This window comes from Macrobrachium rosenbergii, chromosome 43 (assembly GCF_040412425.1).
Source record: "Macrobrachium rosenbergii isolate ZJJX-2024 chromosome 43, ASM4041242v1, whole genome shotgun sequence".
NCBI classification, from domain to species: domain Eukaryota; kingdom Metazoa; phylum Arthropoda; class Malacostraca; order Decapoda; family Palaemonidae; genus Macrobrachium; species Macrobrachium rosenbergii.
The window spans coordinates 14,787,370-14,808,051 of NC_089783.1; the positions used below are offsets into that span (position 1 = coordinate 14,787,370).

Consider the following 20,682-nt stretch of genomic DNA (forward strand, 5'->3'; position numbering starts at 1 on the left):
TAATTCTCTTAACAAACAGTGCAATCTAGATTTGTAACGTTGTTTTGAAAACGAAGGTAACAACTTTCCACTTCTCTATATATAAATATATAAATGTCAGAATTGGCATGCAGTTGCCATTCCATTTTGACAATACCTAACCAGCAAGGCAAGGTGTGTTATTTTACATATTCATCTTCTATCATATAAGGAAGCAAGCCCCTTCTTATTCAGTAACCTGAATGTAAAAGGACAAAAAAAAAAAAAAAAAAAAATTGGCAGAGATGTCTAATCGATCCAGGAAAGATCATCAAATTATTTTTCTTAGTGAGAGCAGATATCACTTGAAAATTTCCTGGTTCTGTAATTGTGGGTTTATTTATGTCAAAGACATATATTTTCTCGTTACGCTCTTAAGATGCAAAATTAAAAGCAGATACGTATGTTATTGCAACGTTATCATCATGACTTGCCTTGAGTTTGGCTGCGTTCATAAGTCGTAGCATGAAAAAGCGCCCGCGGCGCTTTGGGAGAGTTGACGTAACCCAAGGTTACACTTCCAGCTGATCTTGGAAAATGTAAACAAGTGAGTTGAAGCAGCAGACAGGTTGTTATTTTCCCGACAAACACTAATCGGTCAGCAGTTACAGCTGTTTAGCAGCATGAAGAAGTGATCCATTTGCTGGCGTGATGCAAAAGTAATTGTGAAAAGTGACGCTTGTGTATTTTACTGATGTGATAAAAACCAGGCCAAGAAACTGGTAAATGAGCCACTGGTCGAAGGGACAGGGAGGGAAGTAGCATTGGGAGTCAGAGGTGGCTTGTTGCGCCACTGTATCACAATTAGGCCACACATCATTTCAGTTCTCTGACTGTTCTGTTGATCTGCTTAGCCTTTTGCTGATGATTCTGAAGTTTCTGACCAGGTTGATGATTTGATGTTTTGACTGCGATCTAGGCTAGTAGCCTGTCTCTCAGTGTAGCTTTTGTCAGGTGATTTGTTGTCGTACACCCTTACGAAGTTCTTTGTGAAGGATACGCTTGTTTCTGACCATTGGCCTTGTACAGCTAGATGTTGTTAGATGTTGTTAGGCACCAGAAGGTGAATATAGCCTACTTCATGTTAATTTAGAAGGAAGGTAGGGTGATGTGCAGGCATGAGGTGAAATAGGTTGTCTCTTGTTTGTTGGCATGAGCTGAAATAGGTTGTCTCTTGTTTGTTGGCTTCATATTGTCAGTTGGAAAGTTTTAGGCTGTTGTTGGTAACTTTCTGCTCTGTACAGTATTAGCTTAGCCTAGAATGCAACATAGGTTGATTGGTAATACGGTGTTATCTTGATTTCAAACTAGGTATGTGAACTATAAGTTCTTCTGACAGATTAGTATTTTTATGCATCTGATGTATATTTTAGTATTTTTATGCATCTGATGTATATTTTTGTTGCAAACCACAGTTCCATTTCCCTTTTTTTCCACTAGCCCGTACATAATTTGATCATGGGGAGACCCCGTAGGGAATTGAGTTTTTTTTAGGGTGGGAAAAGCTAAAATGCAGGAATGGTGTATAAGGTATGTCACAAGATTATTTTCTATTATAATAATACATGGTCCATGTCTGTGAAAGGCATCTAGCACAAAAAACACAATAAACAAGATATAAATCATAAGGCCAAATACAAGGCTGCATCTTAACCCTAACTTCCCTTACCTAACCTAACTTATGATGCTGGATTTAACCTGACATGGTGGGTGGCCTAACCAGACCTCAGAGTACATTGCAGGGATGTAACCTAACCTTACCTTTACTAACTTTAATCTGACTTAGTGTGCCATGAATCGTAAATTGTTCTGACACGATATACAAACCGTTGGTCCTTTACATTAGGGATTACTTTCAGCATAGGCTGTACTGTCTGGGAGGCGGGCGTACTGCCTGCCCGGATGTAAACATTTCCAATTTTGCTTTTGGCCTTCGTAGACTGCGGACGTGTGTTTCTCGCTCTCTGCCTGACTGTCCTTGAGCTTTTTTCCCGGTGGGAACTTTCTTGTTTTACTTTTGATGTGAATGTGGATAAATCCCTTAAGCCCTCTTTCCCCCAGCGTGTGTGTCCTGTGGTGGGAGGAAAAAAATGAAACACGTTCAGATCTAGTGTTGATTTGGACCCACACGCCCTCTGCCCCACCTGCAGAGGACGTGTGTGTTCACTTGCTTCTCCCTGTGAGGAGTGTGTTTCCTGGTTGGCCGAGCAGTGGGCAAAGTTTGAGGGGAGGAGATGATACCGTAGGAAGGCTGGCAAGGCATTGTTTGAGGGCAACACGCCCCTGACAACTCCCATGGTAGCTGATCCGTTGGGATCGTTTCTCCCTCCCAGCAAGATTCTCCTTGCTGCCTCCCCTTCGGGTGAGGACTTCCCGTCCCCTTCCTCATTCGTTTCATCGTGTGTGGAAGGCCGCGGGGGAGCAGAAGTTCAGGACATCCTCTCTTGGGGCCTCTCCTCGCTCTGGGGGCGAGTTCTTTCCCCTGGAGCAAGTAGAGGCTTCCCACTTTAACCTGACTTTGTCCTCAGGTTTGAGTATGGAAGCGTCGGTTGGTAGCCAGGTACCTGATCTCGCCTCTGCCTGGCTGCACCTGGGTCTTCCTGGCGTTCCGTCACTGGAGGGCTTGGTATCCCATTTGTCAGGCGCTCTGGTGACGACCCACTCAGTCACCGCCTCCACCACCACAACCGTCACCGTGTCATCATTTGGCAAGCTTCCTGTGACAGTGGCCTCACACCTGGACACCCAGGTGTCAGCCACGCCTGCCACGTTTCATGCCGTACCGCTGCCTCCTGGGTTCCTGGCCCCGTTATCCCTGCCTGGCCCCTCGCAGGCGGTGATGTTGTTGGTCCCGTATATGTCCAGTCTGGAGGTAGAGCCATCTCCTACCTCGCCCACCAGAAGGCAAACCTGTGGGCTAACCTGTTCTTGAAGCAGAGGGACACCATTCTTTCTCGCTTCTCCAAGTCCATGGGGCCCGAGTCGGCAATGACCCTGCGGAACGGACCATTGCTGGGATCTACCTCTCTCTTCCCTAGAGAGTTGGCGGACGCTGCAGTGGACAAGCGTCGGGCCGATGACAATGACCGCCTTGTTCACCAGGCAGTGGCCAAGACTTCCGAGTCTTCGTGTTCCACTACTGCCAGGCCCTCGGATCAGGATAGCACTTCCTCGGCCCCTAAGAAGTCCCAGTCTTCGAAGGGATTCCATGGAAACACTCAGCCTTGTTCTTCCTCTAGAAAGGATGGGTCTTCCTGCCCCTTTCAGTCCGCTTTTCAGTCCGGTAAAGGGGGCAAGGGGAAGAAGAAGAAGAGGAAATACTAGGGGTTACGTTCCCCCCCCAACTGCTGCCGAAGGTGGGGAGGCTGCCTGTCGAGCCATTGGGCAACATGGCAGTGACACAGAGCCGAGACCTGGATAGTGGATGTCCTTTGGGAGGGATATCTACTACCCTTCAAGTCTCGGCCACCCCTCACCTACACTCCAGTCTGTCTCCGCACCTATGTCCAAGGAACACCGAAGGACTCCGCACTAGAGCCAGAAGTGCAAGCCATGCTGAGCAAGGGTGCTATGGAAATCGTGTCGGACCAGTCCCCAGGCTTTTACAGCCGTGTCTTCCTCGTAGAGAAAGCCACAGGGAGATGGAGACCGGTCATGGACCTCTCTCCCCTGAACCGATTCGTTTGCCAGACTCAGTTCACGATGGAAACGACGAGTTCCGTGCTTGCTTCCATCAGGGAGAACGACTTCATGCTTATGGCGGACTTGAAGCATGCTTATTTCCAAATAACCATTCATCCATCCTCTCGCAAGTACCTCCGCTTTATCCTCAGGGAGTCGGTCTTCCAATTCAGGACACTCTGCTGCGGGCTCTCGACCGCTCCCCAGGTGTTCACGAGAGTTTTCTCTCTCGTGTCAGCTTGGGCCCATTTGCACAGGATACGTCTACTGAGGTATCTCGACAACTGGCTTGTCCTGGTGAGCCCCTGCTCGCAGTTGCTGCAGGACCAGGATCGTCTCCTCGAGCTTTGCCACGATCTTGGGATCATTGTGAATCTTGAGAAGTCGGATCTCAACCCCAAGCAGAGAATAAAGTACCTGGGCATGCTGATAGACATGGTAGCAGCGAAAGTCTTTCCCTCGGACTCTTGTATCAGCAGGTTCAGGCAGGCAGCACAGCTGTTCTTGTCCCGACAGGAACAGCCAGCCCGGCAATGGCAAGTCATCATCGGTCACCTGTCGTCACTGGAGAAGCTGGTACCTCATGGACGTCTTCATCTGCAGTCTCTAAAATGGAGACTAAAGAATTATTGGTCCCAGTCCCAAGACCCTCAGTCCTTTCTCATTCCTCTTTCCGAGGAGGTGAGAGAGAACCTTCGCTGGTAGATGGACAACAGGAACCCCTTAAAAGGAGCATCCCTGCATGCTCCCCCTCTGTACATGCTGCTGTTCTCAGATGCATTGACCAAGGGATGGGGCACATGCCTGGAGGAGTTGCTGACTTCGGGAGTGTGGCACCGAGACAACAAGCACCTTCACATCAACATCCTGGCACTCAAGGCAGCCTTCCTGGCTCTCAAGAGTTCTGGGATCGAGTGATGGGACACTCCGTGGCACTGATGAGCGACAATACCATAGTAGTGGCATACGCCAACAAGCAGCTGGGTCTATTATCTCTCCTGCTCCACCAGATGCAGGTGCATGAGTGTGCTGTGGCCCACTCGGTAGAGCTGTCAGCCAGGCACATTCCAGGCAAGAGGAATGTCGGGGCAGACAAGCTCAGCCACCAGAATCAGGTGATCGGAACCGAATGGTCCCTTCACTCGGAAGTCACGGAAAGGCTGTTCGACCTGTGGTGGCGTCCAGTCATCGATCTGTTCGCCACCTGGCACAACAGACAACTCCAGGTCTTCTGCTCTGTCATGCCGGACCCATGGGCCATTGCGGAGGATGCGTTCCAGCACCCATGGGGTAACCTCGACGTATGCACCTTTCCTCCATTCTGCCTGATTCGCAGAGTGATCAACCAGGTGATGATCACTCCGAATCTCAGAACGATTCTGGTGGCACCCAAGGCCATTTGGTATCCTGACCTGCTAACCCTCCTTTCCGAGGCGCTGAGAGAGATCCCCCCCTGGCCCAACCTGCTGTGTCAACCCCACGTAGAGTGGTATCACAGGCAGTGCAGTCCCTTTGTCTTAACAGCTGGAGGTTATCCACCATCTCCTGCGAGCGAGAGGCTTTTCACGTTGCGCAGCAACGGAGATGGCTGGATTCCTCAGACGATCATTCTCAGCGGTATACCAGGGAAAGTGGTCCATCTTCTGTGGTTGGTGTCGTGGACGGGTTATCTCTCCGGTCAGAGCTACTGTTCAGCAGGTCGCGGACTTTGTCTTCCTTCGCCAAGAGAAGCTTCTCTCCGTTTCATCTGTAAAAGGCTACTGCGCTGCACTCGCCCTAGTCTTGCAGCTGAAAGGAGTGAGATTTCTCTGTTGATGAGAAGCTTCTAAAGGTTTTGCCCACCCAGGGATCTCAGGCCCCCTGCGTAGGATGTGACTCTCGTTCTAAGGAGCCTGACTCGTGCACCGTATGAGCCTTTACGAGAGTCGCCAGACAGGGATCTGACCCTCAAGACCATCTTCTTGCTGGCCCTGGCATCGGCAAAGAGAGTTGGCAAACTGCACGGACTTTCCTTCGATGTTAAACACTCGAGGGGATAGGGATCAGTTACGCTCGATTTCGTCCTGGATTTCGTGGCGAAGACTCAGAATCCTTCGGTCCCTGACGCACGTTTCGAGTCTTTCACGATCCCCTTCCTAGAGGTCTGTGTAGGTAATGAACCAGACGAGATGCTACTGTTCCTGTTAGAGTTCTGCGATGCTATCTGAAGAGGACTCAACGACTCTTCACTAGTACTGGCTCGACCAAGAAAGAAATGTCCAAAAACACGATCTCTTTTTAACTTTGTGAGACGATAAGGAGAGCGTATTCTGCTGCTGGAGAAGAGGACACCGGTACACTTCGTCTGAGAGCTCATGAAGTCCGCAGCATTGGTCCGTCCGCAGCATTCCGGAAGAACATGTCGGTTCTTCAGGTGTTGAAGGCAGGTGTGTGGTCTCAACAGACCACCTTCACCTCCTTCTACTTTCGGGATGTTGCTCACAAGTCCTTGGACACCTTTTCCGTGGGCTCTTTGGTGGCTGCTCAAAAGTTGTTTAACTTACCTGGCTCCTTTAACAGGATGGGTTGCATCTTGCCAAAGATGTACGGTTGTGATTGGGAGAATGAATGTGGAGTGACTGGCCTCTCTTCTGTCTCTCCATCTCGGCTCTCTTCCCTGTTCTGTTTTCCGTTCAGGTTGATAGAAGCAACCCCACTCCTTCCCCTTACAAGCAGGGGAAGGAGACCATGACAATAAGACAAACCCAATGCTTGTGATTGCCTTAATGTCATCGTCTCCAGGTTCTTCCTAGCCTACTTTGTATGAACTGATGATTCCTCTTTCATCCAAAGGGACCCAGAAGTCTGACAATTGATCCCGCGTTTCTTACAACCCAATAATTTTGTCAGAGGCAGTTTTCCCTTCCTCGCTTGAAGACAAAGCGTGGCGAGCTCCAGTCAATTCATAGAGACTCACTCCGATTCCTCCCTCCAACCAATGAGTCTTCCTAACATAAAGGACCGACGGTTTGTATATCGTGTTGGAGCAAATCACAATTTTTAAAAGTAAATTGTATTTTTCCTAACTATACAAACCCAAGGTCCTTTACATTACATTTTATGCCCACCTCATGCCACCCCTCAATCTGATACCTGAGCCGAAGGGCAAATTGGAATGTTTACATCTGGGCAGGCGGTACTCCTGCCTCCCAGATGGTGGTTAACTGCCTAACCGTGTTTCGAAAGTTCAACGGCTGTTTCCAGCCTACGCTGAAAGTAATTCCTAATGTAAAGGAACTTGGGTTTTTATAGTTAGGAAAAATGCAATTTGCTTTTAAAAAATTATGATTTTTCTTAACTATACAAACCTGAGGTCCTTTACATTACATTTCATGCCCACCTCATGCCACCCGTCAATCAGAAACCTGGGTCGAAAGGCAATTTGGAATGTTTACATCTGGGCAGGCGGTACCACCACCTCCCGGATGGTAGTTAACTGCCTAACCACCTTGTTCATAAGTTCAACGGCCATTTCCAGCTCCGCTGAAAGTAATTCCTAATGTAAAGGACCTCAGGTTTGTATAGTTAGGAAAAATACAATTTACTTTAAAAAATTGTGATATTGTTTAATAGGGTACTCCATTCTCCTTATTGTTAATGGTATATGGTTAAAGTGTTAAGACTAAACAGGTGCCAAAAATGGTGAAGTGGCTAAAGGGAATCAAAACATATCACTGGGTATAGTTTTAAAAGGATTGTGCAAAGTTATTTTCTGGCAAGTTTCAAAATCCTGTGCATAGAGAAAATGTAATAGTGTAGTGTTGATGGACAAATAATTTGATAGAATCAGTATGCAATTATGTTGGGAAAAGTGGTAAGGGCAGTGATTTCGTTGCAAAAAGTTCAGAAAGTTATTTTAAGTCTCTGTCTGAATTTGACTCTGTTCAGGCTTTAGTTTTGGTGATCTGTAATCTGTGCAAATATTGCTCATTACACATGTACTGTATGTTTGCAGATGTGTGCTCCATCCTTGAAATGATGTGTGTATGGTTGTCTTTTGTACCCATACTTGAACTTTCCTAGTGTGGGAGAGTATTAGCAACTATACCTTCCTTTAGCTTCCCAAAGTTTTGTAAGTAAACATGCGTATATGTTCTATGCAATTCTAGCAATATAAAGATGCATTTTTAAGTGTTTACAAAATGTTTCTGTTCATGAAATAAAATTATCACCAAAAATATGAAATACTGTACATGTATATAGTTTATTCATTCAGTTGTGTAAGTTGTGCTTTTTGGGGATTTTTAGCTTCAATATTCTAGCAAATCCCTCATTTATCTGTCCCTCTGCTTATTAATTCTGTATAATTTATGGAATGTAGAAGTTTTTAACTGAAACTGTTGCTTTGCTCCAAAAGTTTCACAGAACATTACGTTCATAGTTTTGTGGAAATAAGAATTTATTTTTCTAATTTCCAGTGTGTTTTTCAGTTGTGCACAAGTCTCTATTCTTATCCCTCAGATGCAGTTTATAAGTGAAATTATGACAGGAGGTCAGTATAAGTCTGAGTTTCTTCTCCCTGATATCTTAGATTAGGTAAGGGTAAGATGTATACATTAGATGTGATATTTTATTTCTTTTTATTTTTTCAGTATGAAAATGTTAAAAGTTTTAGGCATAATCCATAGTACCCCAAGATAGAACGTTTTGTGAATGGTAGGACTGACAGAGGGATTCTGTAGTAAGTAATTCGGTGTGAAATTTGTTTTGGGATTACTTCTGTACCATCTTGCTCCATGTTTAATCTTGAATTGTGAAATATTGTACAGAACTTTCAATTCCAGTGCTCTACTCTACCAGAAAAGGACTCAGTCAGACAGCTCCTCAATAAAAGGGAGGCCTCCTTTTGTGTTACTGGGAGAGACATCTGAGGTAAGTGTGGTACACCCAATTATTTTTCCTGGATTTAGTGGTTTATTAGTATGAACTACTCTATTAGTTTGGAAAATATATATCAAAGCATTGTTTGGAAAGGACAATATATATGTTGATGTATTAACAGTAAACTGAAGATAAGAAGTTTTTTATTTTTTACTGTGCCCAGTTTTGTTGGCAGATGCCTTGAATGACTTTAATGCAGCTTATGGTGTTTGGATTACGTATTGCTTTTTTTTTTTTTTGCTATTGGTAATTTTTGTTTATCTTTTCTTCATTAATGATCTCACATTTTACAATATGATACCAAGACCTGATTTACAACCCCTACTTCCTGAAAAAACCTCACATCTACTGGAATTATCTATCCAAAGTCATCCAATCAAATTATTGTTATTTTAAAAGTCAGCATTACGTACTTTATTACAAGTTGCACAGTACCATATACGTACTATTAAATTTTTCTGCTTTGTTTATCTGACTCATTCCCTAAGTGTGTGCCATTTGTATGCCATTCTTTTCTGAGATGAGTTATGGCAAATTGTTCAGTACAGTATCAGGGTATAAGAGCTGTATCTTTTGAAGTCCAGAGACCACACATCAGATCTTGACCTGTTCTTAGGTATGAAGATGAAACATCCTTGGAACTTTCCTCTGCCATGCAAGTTGTATACAGTAAACCCCCTGTATTCGCGGGAGATGCGAAATGGACACCCCCCCCGCGAATAGCTAAAATCCATGAATACTTGAAACCCCCCTAAAAACACTTAGAACTGCCTATTTTGATAGTTTAAACACAAGAAAAACCCTCTAAAAATGCTTATACCTGAGTATTTTAATATTTTTATCACAAAAAGTGCATTTAGTCATGAAAATGATATGAAAATGCAGTAATTAGTGAATATTTCTCAGTGAAAAATACCACGAATTGGCGAATTTTCCGTGAATAATGGATAGAGAAGTTCCACAGAGAAATCCGCGAATTTGTGAGACCGCGAATACGGGGTGTTTACTGTAAACCAAGTTGTTCCGACACGATATACAAACCATCGGTCCTTTGCATTAGGAGTTACTTTCAGCAAAGCTGGAAACAGCCGTTGATCTTTTGTCCGGAAGGCGGGAGTTCTGCTTGCCCAGATGCAAACATTTCAATTTGCTTTTGGTCGTCGTGCGATACAGACTTGTTTCTCACTCTCTGCCCTGACTGCTGTTTCCCAGTGGTATCTTTTCTTTTTCCTTGCTGGTGATTGCTTTTTGTGTTTGTTCTCAGTCTGCAAGCCCATGAAGGACATAAACCTCGTAAGCCCACCTTCCCCCAGCGCATGTGTCCAGGAGTTGGCAGGGAGAAGTGCAGTAGCGTTAGGTCTAATATTGATATGGACCCGCATACCCTTTGCTCCTCTGGCAGGGGGCGTGTGTGTTCACACTTATCTACTTGTGCCGAGTGTTGCTCCTGGTCGGCTGAGCAGTGGGCAAAGTTTGAGGGGAGGAAACAGTACCAAAGGAAACCTTTCAAGGCGTCATCTGAGGGTTATACGCCCCTGTTGACTCCCTCAGTGGCTAACCCTTCGGGATTGTTCCTTTCTCCCGGCAAACTTCCCCTTCTGGCTGCATCTCCTTCAGGAGAGGACTTCCTTTTGTTTTCTTCCCTCACTTCGTCGGGCTTAGAATGAGGGGGGGGGACAACCTCTTCTCGGGGGCCTCTCGTTGCCCCAGGGGGGAATTTTTCCCCTGGAGCAAGCAGAGACTCCCTCCATTGACCCAGCTTTTTCTTCAGGTGTGGCAGTAGAATCTTCTCTCGGGGGGGGGCAGGCTATGGGTTTGACTTCTACCGGCCTCCACCTGGGTCTCCCTAGCGTCCCATCACTGTAGGGTCTCCTCACCCATATGACTGGCACTCCTGCGGTAAACCACACCGCGGCTACCACCACCACCAGCACTGTGACTATGACAGCTTTTGCCAAGATGCCAGTGACAGTCTCGTCTCACCTGGGGACCCAGGTGATCGCCATGTCGGCTTCCCAGCACACAGTGCCTCTGCCTCCTGGCTTCTCCGTGGCCCTGTTGTCCCAGCCAGGACCCTCCATGATGGTGACCTCTTCCGTGCCTCATCTTATGGTTCCTGCTCCTGCTGTTCCCCGCTTTGCTGGCTCCTGGATTATCCTGGCTGCTCCACCTGCCCCAGCTATCCTGGTCGCCCTGGTCACAGCTCCTGGCTACTCTGGCTCTTGGCCTGTCCTTGCTCCTCCACCTGCCCAGGCTGTTTTGGTCGCCCCAGTCACTGCTCTGGCTTTCCTGGCTCCCGGGCTGTACTGGCTGCCCCGGATACCGCTGCCTCCACTGTTGACGAATCTGCTGCCCAGGTCACTTCCGCTACCCTGGCCACCCCGGCTGCTCCTGTGACATCTGCTGCTCCCTCCTGGATGGGCGACTTGACTGCCATCCTGGAGAAGGTGACGAAGAAGAAGTTGAAAAAGAGGTCTAGGAAGGTGTAATTTTCGTCTTGATCTTCGTTGTCATTGTCATCTGCTACCTCCTCCCCTTCTTCTTCCGAGGCATGTTGGTCGAAGAAGAAGGCGGTCTCTCCCCCCTCCCTAAAAAATCCTGTTCTGGGACTTCTGAGGGAGTGCCTCCCTCCTTAGGGCAAGCAGTGGGATCTCTTGTCAGCTCTTCTTGTCCTTCGGGTCAGAGAACCAAATTGATGACCCCTGGGTCTAGCGTTTCGGGAGCCGCGGCCATGCAAACCTCGGTCGGCACACCCATTGCCACACCTAAGAAGTCCACTTCCAAGGTTGGCACTGTGTCAGGCACTCGCTCGTGAGCTGCTCCAAATACCCAGGCCTCTAAGGAGACTCGGGTATCCTGAGCCAGGACTGGAAAGTCCGCTCTCTGTACCGGTTCGGGAGAAGGAGCCAAGACATGCAGGTGTGTCGGCTTCGCCTGCTGGCACTGCCCCCAGTACCAAGCCAGGTTCCCAGGTAGATGCTTCAGTCTTTCGAGTCCAAGCATCTGGCAAGAGAGAGAGGAGGTCCCCTGTACAGTCTTCTCGTGAGGCCCCGGCCTCGAAGAAGACTGGAGCCTGTCAAGTGGACAGCGCAAATTCTCATCAGCCAGTCGCGTTTCTGACTCCACCCAGTCCTTGATCACGTTCGCACGACCGGCCTGGCTCAGTCGAGTCAAGCACCCGGCACGGCTCACGTGAACCGCTACTCCCCCCTTGGGACAGCGCTTCACCGAGGTGAAAGGGCTCTCCTCGACCTGGGTTGCAGTCATCACTGCGGGTTGATGACTGCTCTTGGCCCACTCTTCTAGCTGGTTCCGCCAACAGGACTGGCGGGGGTGTCCAATCCTCCTTGCCTGTCCCCTCAACCTCCTGGGGTTTCCCTGGGAGGGGCGAGTTGGACAGGAGGAACTTTGGAGACTCTTCTCCCCAGAGTTCGACTATAAAGGCATACGTACTTGGCTTGGTCCTCGGGTCGACTAGGTCATACGCCTGCGTAGTGCAGGAAGTATCCAAGGGGTCTGCCGAGGTTCTTCCTCCTGCCGGGAGAGTAGATCGGGAGGACTGCACCCTGGAAGGACTCGAGGGTCCTCTACTCCAGGATGCAGACACCCCTGAGATACAGAGGACTTTTGCAGAGGTCATTGCGCTGATCCATCAGCACAACAACCTTCTGGAAGTGAGAAGGACCCTGAGAGTGACTGTCCTCTCCTCCTCCTTCCTCGTCCTCCACTTCTCCTCCTTCGGGATGAGAATAGGTATCTGACGCTTGCTGGATCTGGCATCTGATGCAGTAAGACTGCACATCGAGCTCCTGTTCTATTTTTTTTGTAGAATCATAGAAGCAATTCCTCTCCTTCCTCTAGCAAGGGGAGGAAGGAGACTCTGTTGAGATGGGTTTTCCTTATGGCCTCTGACTCTTAGATTCTTCCCAGCCTATTTCGTATGCGTTACGTTTGCTCACTCACGTGAAAAGATCTGGCAGTTCTTACACTGATCAATATGTCAGAGGCACGGAATTTGTTCCCGGATTGAGTCCAAGAGTCTCATATATTATTACATATTTCTTTGCACTAATTTTATGGAATTTTCCACTTTTGCTAAAATTTATTTGGCCTGTTAAATAGGAAAAGATATCATAGCTGGGACTGGGTTTATATCCAAAGCTAAATAGTGAGAACTGTGGTAGGATCATCAACTACCCAAAAACGTTCGGACCTGAGGGATATCAGATTGATATCTCAAGGGTGAAGCTATTCTGTGGGGCTGGGCCATGGATTCCAGGAGGGGTCTGGCTCTGGGGATAGGACTCTCAGTATTCTATCCGGTTTGCCCCATAATGCGATTAGGGTGGGGATGATTGTATTCTTGTAATCCTCTCGGTCCTAGCAAGCAGGTTTGGCTTACATTTGGGCCACTCTAATTTGTATTGTGCCATCCCCTGTGGTGTAGGGTAGGGGGTGGACATTTGGGAGTCGGCTCTCACTTGTGCCATTAGTGGAAGAATAAACTCCATGAAAGGCTAATGATATATTTTTTAAGTTTTCAGGTATATTATTTTTTTCTATTGGATCTTTATGAATAGTAAGAATAAAGAGTCAAATACCCCTGGGCCCTCTGATGATGCTGTTTTGGCACAGATTACAACCTCTGCTCCCGCCTTGGAGACTGAAAATTCTCCAAATGTTGACAATCCATGCGAGAAAAAGGATATCCCTGTGAAAAAAGGGCCTGGCATTGTTACAATGGAACCATTCTCCTTTGAGCCAGATGTTTCTCTTCCTGTGTCCCCATCAAAAAAAGGAACAAAAAATAGTTCAAACTTTTCAACTATGGGCCTTTAGGAGCCTAAAAGAATAAATAAAAGAAAATATAGACCTGACTCAACCTTGGTACACTTTGATACCCTCTTTGGAGAATCAAACTGGTCAAGGTTTTTAAATTTACAAGCTGACAAACATATCCTCATTAAAATTGGAAAATTATTTGTTGAACCAATGTCCGTCACAAGACATGATACCATGAATAGTGCACAAGGCACAGTAATATTACCAAATCTAGCAGAAGAAATACAAAACAAATCAGTGTTTCTAGATTCATTACAGAAAAGACACAACAATGTTGAAGATTGAGAAATATATGAGGTCCCAAGCAGGAAAGACAAAAATAAGTCTATCAAAATAGCAAAAATTAAAGCTCAATTGCCAAACCTTGCCCTTGAAAATTAAAATACTGGGACTAAACAGGGAACTTAAGACCTTATGTTCCCAAACCCATGCAATGCAAGAACTGTTGCAAATATGATGGCCATACAGCCATGAAATGCAGAAATTTTCCCAGATGTGCCTATTGCAGCTCACAAGAACATAAAACAAGCTGGGTCTGTGGCCAACCAAAATGCATAAGTTGTGGCCTAGAACATCATTCCCGATCTAAAACATGTGCATTTTATATTTACAATACTGAACTTGAATTACTATAAGAACAAACTGGAATGTCGATCAGGGAAGCAAAGTTAGAGCTAAAAGTTGAGAGGATTGAATGACCCAGCTAAGAAATTTAGGTATGCAGATACTTCAAAACCAAACAATACCCAAACTGAAGTGAATGACAATAAAAATAAAGAAATATCACTAAAAACATTACATGATCAAAAGAACTCTTCTATGGAGATTTCATACAGCAATGACATTATCACAGTGGACAATAGATTTTCCTCCTTACCAGAAATAGGTACAAATATTGGCATAGAGAAAGATAAAGAAGAAATAAAATCACAAGAATGCGACAAAACGGATAACACAACTCGGAATAGGCAACTAGATAAGACCCCACTTAATTCCACCAAACAAAGATGTAAAAAGATAAATAACCCACCAATCAAACCAAAAGCTAAAGTTCAGAAACAGAACAGTAAATCAAACATTCCACTGTCTTCCATAGTAACAATAATACCTCCAGGAGCAGAATCACAAAATTCAGATGAAAATGGAAAACCAAAACAGATAACTATGATGAAAGCAAAGAAATTCACCCATTACCAATTATAGGCACCACAAGAAAAACCAAGAAGGAACATCAAACTTATGAACATGGAGATACATGTGGTTGTAGTAAATGCTTTGTAGCATGTGCCACAAAAATAAAACTATAACTAAAGAAAGCCTAACTAACACCATAAGAAATTTCATGAAGTATAGGAATAAGGAAAAACAAGCATCATGTCTCATGAAGAAGGTTGCATGTGTATTGAATTTTTAGAATATTACAAAGAAAAACATATCAGTGTTGTAGACAATATTCTTAAAAAAATGAAAATGGAAAAATTAAATCAAGATAGTAAAAATGTAACAGTTAATGAAAGTCAAGTTAAAAAAAAAAAAAAAAAATGAATCAAGTCCAACAAAAATACAAATTAACTTATAACAAATTTAAAAAAAATATCAACTTAAATTTTTTAGAGGAATTTGACCACTCTCATATTACTCCATTCAATTGTTATATAGTTCAATGGAATATAAATGGATTATTAACGAGAATGCACTCAGGAGAAGTCCAGCGACTTACAAGTGAATACGAACCAATGACTATATTAATACAACACGTAGGAAAACCTGTTCCAAATACAGGTAAATATCTACTAGCCACAACATCAAAGGAAAATGAAAATAATTTAGGAACTGCAATATATGTCCATAATGAAATGATATACAGGGTATGACAAATTAGATATAGATTACACTGATTTACAAATTTCAGCAATAACAGTGAAAATAGAAAATAATTTATTTGATATTTTTAACTTATACTACCAGCCTAGTAAAAAGTATGATTTAAACATATTACAGAAAATAATAAAAGATTTTAGGATCCCATATTAATTGTAGGAGATTTCAGTGCACATAATCTTATATGGGACTATAACAATATTACACCGGATAAAGATGGAGGAAAAAATAGAAAACTTGATGGACACTAATAATCTCTGTTGTCTGAGTGACAACGAAGTAAATATGTATTGCTCCAAAACCCATGGAACATTTTCCTCGATAGATGTCACCCTTTGTTCAACAAATATAGTTGACAAACTGGATTGGAATACTTGTGATGACTCATACTCAAGTGATCATTTTCCCATAATAACATCTGTATTAAATAATAAACTGAAACCATACTCGCCACAGTATAACATGCAAAAAGCAGATTGGAACATTTTTAACTTGCATGCCAGAAATATACTGCCATATAATTACTGTATGTGAGAAATCACAATGAGACAAATTCTTTGTATCATGCATCAAAAAGGTAGCAGACAAAGTTATTCCTCATTCAAAACCCCATAATAAAAAACACAAAGTCCCGTGGTGGTCAGATGGTCTATCTGAATTAGTACGAGAAAAACGCTCTCTAGGAAGAAGGTTAGATACCCTAAACAGAAGATTGAATAAAATAAATAAATCAAAACCATTCCTAGAAGAAAATATATTAAAAATGACAGTTGTACTCTTAGAAATAGATGCATTAAAACCTTTGTATGATAAAATATTAATATCAGCTAAATTTAGAAAGGAAGTCATAAAAGGTAAAATAATATCTTGGAGATCCTATATATTGGAAATAACAAGCGAAACATCCCTTCAAAAAGTATAGAAAAAATTCTGAAAAATAAATGGAATAAACACTAGACTACCCAGACAAGCTATATTAGATAATGGCAAAAAAATTTTATATCCTTTTGAAATTAGTAACATACTTAGGAAAAGTTTTGCCAAAATAAGTGGTGACCAAAATTTGGACAAACATTTCAAAAAAGTAAAGAATAAAGAAGAATCTACAATACTTAATTTGAGACAAAGAAAGATACATACTGTATTATAATAAATTCAATATGGAAGATTTGGAATATGCTCCCATGTGCAGATTTATTGCTGTTCAAGAGAACATATTCCAACTCTTCCATATTGAATTTATTATAATACAGTATATATGTTACAACTGTTTGGAAACAGATAAGAATATTCCGGGTAGGAATACTATGTAACGTACCGATTGGTCTATCTTCAGGAGGCGATGGAGAAGTTCGGTTTTTTTTTCCTCTCTCTCTCTCTCAACAGCGAGTCTTTCTCAGCGGGTATCTCTCTCTCTCTCTCTCTCTCTCTCTCTCTCTCTCTCTCTCTCTCTCTCTCTCTCTCTCTCTCTCTCTCTCTCTCTCTCTCTCTCTCTCTCTCTCGGCTTTCCCCTCTCTCTCTCTCTCTTACTCCCGAACGTCACAAAGATCTCTCGTTCTCGCATGGATTTCTCTCTCTCATTCCATATTAAAGAAATGAAATGGGTCGTATAAGGAAAACTCAATCTTTCCTACCAAAAACAGATTTATTATTTAAAGCAACCTAACAAGTAATGAACAAACAAAGCAAAGATTAAAATGCATCATAAATGAAATTGTCAATTAAGAAAACATCTAACTCAAGATTTAGTCTCGGTCCAACTAAAAATCTGAGTATGGCTAATAGCCTGCAAATTCAAAAATTCTCACATATTCCATTATAGACTTTGTAAAGTCTAGTCTCAAGTCTCCCACATAAAATACTAGACATTGCAAAGGTTTGCGTCTGTCTTTCTCTATGATCACACCAACATGATAACCTCATGTTATTGCCCACAAAGTCATCACTACAACCATGACATCTGTCGAAAAATTAAGCACAAAATAATACTCCCAAAAATATACAAGTGCAAAAACATAATAATGAAAAGTCTAAAATGCATGAGTAAATAGCATACTGGTAAAATATAGAACACAATAAAATAGAATATTGAAATGGTAAAATGCTACATCCACTTCCCACACAAGTTCAAAAATGTCTTGAAATATGGTAAAAAAAAAAACATAAATTCAAAAATGTCTTGAAATATGGTAAAAGACCATAAATCCACAATTCACATAGAAAAACGAAGAGTCTGGACTGTACCTTATTCTGCCAATTCTAAGAGCTCGCCACACTCAATGATAATGTCTTCACGATCTCGCTCTAGGTCTGCTAATGAACAACCAAACTAATTTTTGGGCAGAATTAGACACAAAATCGAGATTCTGTAACACACAAACTCTTGTACGCGCATAGCTACTTGGTCATATGATTCGGCCAATATCGCGTGTTCATCACATTAACTGCTGAGATGATCAACTATTTGCTGAATACGACGATTCTGCAACTGACGGCTTCAACAGTACCATCTCACAACCAAAAATTCTTCCATCACACTCTGTACCTTTCAATGTTAAGGCGGCCATATTTTCTGAAATAGTGCTCGGCCACCCCATAAGAGCCTCTCGCTCTCCTTAACGGCAAACCAAAACAAAAGCATATGTATAAAATATAACAGATAGGGCTTATGCTCAATTAGCAATGTCTACTGAACTACAGCTTAGATGCTGCCCTCATGACATACTTGCACATCTACTGGGGGTATTGTCTTAGAGCACTTGCGTGAAGTCTTACAAGCACAAATGAGCTTTACTACTTCCATAATAAGAACTATCAGAAAAATAACCACTAAAATCATTAAGACAGCTGGCAACAAATATTCACGGTACTCGACCATGAACGTATCCTCGATCTCTTCCATCGGCGGGACAGTCACTGGTATCTCTGTCGAAGGCACTGGAACTATATCGTGATTGTTATGCATATGACGCATGATTATCTTCTCGGAACTGTTGAAGACAGCACGGTTAAGTACGAGAAAGTCCGTAGACAGGATTCTGCAGGACGAGTCGAACAGCTTGGACCCACGAAGCACGAACGTCGTCGTCTGGTTATTCTGGCACATCGTCGTGATGGGGCACTCTTTGCAATACATGGCAGTAAGAGTACTGGTGGTGATCATGTGGTATTCACGTGGAAACTGCATAAAGTCACATTCAGTCGGAGTCTGTCTATGAACTAAAGACAATTCACAACCACCCACAGACACAACTTGCAACTGGAAAACATTACTGTCACACATACTTCTCCCTAACCAAGGTACAACCTGTCTTATAATCAACCCCCAAACCCTGATATTGATCTCCCAAAATGAACATGATCTCTAATCCCTTCCATATCACTACCAAGTCTCCAAAAGCACTCGGAAAAGGTCTAACAACAAAACTAACAAAAGGCTTCATCGTACTGACAGGAACGTATACTATCAATCCCCGATCAGACAATCTCACCCTCAAAACATTATAATATAAATACAAATCTCCTCCCGTGAACAATACTTTCGCTCCATGTAGATAAGCGGAATTCCTTAGAACATTTTCTAAGTATCCCAAAGGCAACATGTCACCATACACACGACCATCTGCTGCAGCAATAATTGCTTTAACTTGCATTTGCACTTCTGTCCTTAGAGAATCAGTTTCTTTCTCAACATTAAGAACGGTATGGTGGATCGTAAGGAATGTAATTGTCACATCAAGATCTTCTTTCAAACCTTCCACTGAAACTGACAAATCATTCAAAGAACGTCTCATTGTTTCAAAACTATTACTCAACTTCTTATTACTTTCTTGCAACTGATTTAACTGTTTCCCTTGAGCTATTAAGTCTTTTTGAACTTCTGCTACTTTGACTAAACTCCCAGTGGACATCGCTCCAATCGCAGCAATCATGCCAACACCTACAAGAACTAAAGGTGCTGCTCTTTTACTTCTCCTATTCTCTGATTCATCAAAAATGAACACGAGACAAAAAAAAAGAAACAAAAAAAAATAAGTATTATATACAATATATACAAATATCAACCCATTTATCCCTCAAACTATATACAAACGTTCCATTACATCCCAACTTTCTTTAACTTTGAAATATGAGTTAATTTCGTCACACCGGTATTTACATCTTTTACTACAAATCTGTTCCCTCTTTTGATCTCTACAATCTCAAAAGGTCCGTGGAACTTCGGACTTAATTTATAATTCAGATCATTCCGAACATTCACTTTAACAAACACACTATCACCCATCGAAAAGCTACTCCCCTCGATTTCGCGTTACTTTTCTCTACCATTGCGCCGAACTAAGTTCAAGTTCTTTACTGATACGCAAATCTTTCTCTCGCTGTATTTATCAACGAAGTGACCGTAACATCACCCTGAACTCGCTCTGGTAACAAATCAAAAGGTCCTTTCAGCTTGTACCCTTACAAAGCTTCTGCTGGAGATATCTTAATTGTGTCATTCGTCATAGTATTGATACTATATCGCACTTCATCCAAAGATCTGTCCCAATGTGTATCGGAACCACCCACTGTCATGCGTAAAGCTTCGATTACTTTCGATTAGCCCTCTCACATAACCCATTCGCTTCAGGTCTATACGGGATTATAGATACTTTCTTTATCCCCAACAAATTGGCAAGACCCTCTAAAGTCTTATTAATAAACTCCCTACCATTGTCTGTGATCAGACATTCAGGAACACCATATCTACAAATTATCCCCTTAAAGAACGCTATAGCAACTTCCTCAGCTGATTTGTACTTCAGTGGGAAAATCTCGACAAAACGAGTTAACTCGTCAACAACTACTAATAAATGTCTATAACCATAAGCGGACTCTGAGAAGTTACCCAGAATATCCATATGCACTCTCTGAAACGGCCTATGTGGTACGGGATATGAACCCAAACGACACGACACCGCCGTCGCCGGCTTATTCGCATTGCAAACAGCGCAACTCTTCACAAAGGCCTCCACTGTGGAAAACATATTTTTCCAAAAGAACTTTGACCTGACGTTTTCATACGTCTTGTCCACACCTAAATGAGGAGAACCAAATTTACAATGTACAATGTCTAGAACTTGTGGTACTAGACTCTCTGGCACGATGATTTGTGTAATTTCACCCATGCTTGAGTACTTCATAAGTTATACTTAACTTTCCTCACCAATAAATTATTCTCAACTCTAGACCAGAAAAAGGCAACTTATACCCTTTCTTTGGTGAAACTCCCTAAGAAATGCCTTAGCATCTGAAAACAATTTATCTTCATCTTGCTTTTGTTCGAGCAAGCCTATGTCC

At 43.1% G+C, this 20,682-nt stretch overlaps 1 protein-coding gene across 27 annotated transcripts in view; it reads left to right on the forward strand.

Annotated features, from left to right (window-relative positions):
• The first annotated feature begins 445 nt into the window (after positions 1-445).
• LOC136828590 (zinc finger FYVE domain-containing protein 1-like) overlaps positions 446-20,682 on the forward strand; it is a 126,672-nt gene continuing 106,435 nt past the window's right edge. For 2 of the 27 annotated variants that reach the window (XM_067086610.1, XM_067086631.1), the window contains exons 1-4: positions 548-677; positions 7,694-7,810; positions 8,200-8,274; positions 8,523-8,610. The gene's annotated coding sequence lies outside the window, so the exon portion shown is untranslated. The other 25 variants (XM_067086616.1, XM_067086632.1, XM_067086619.1 and 22 more) reach the window with 24 other exon arrangements.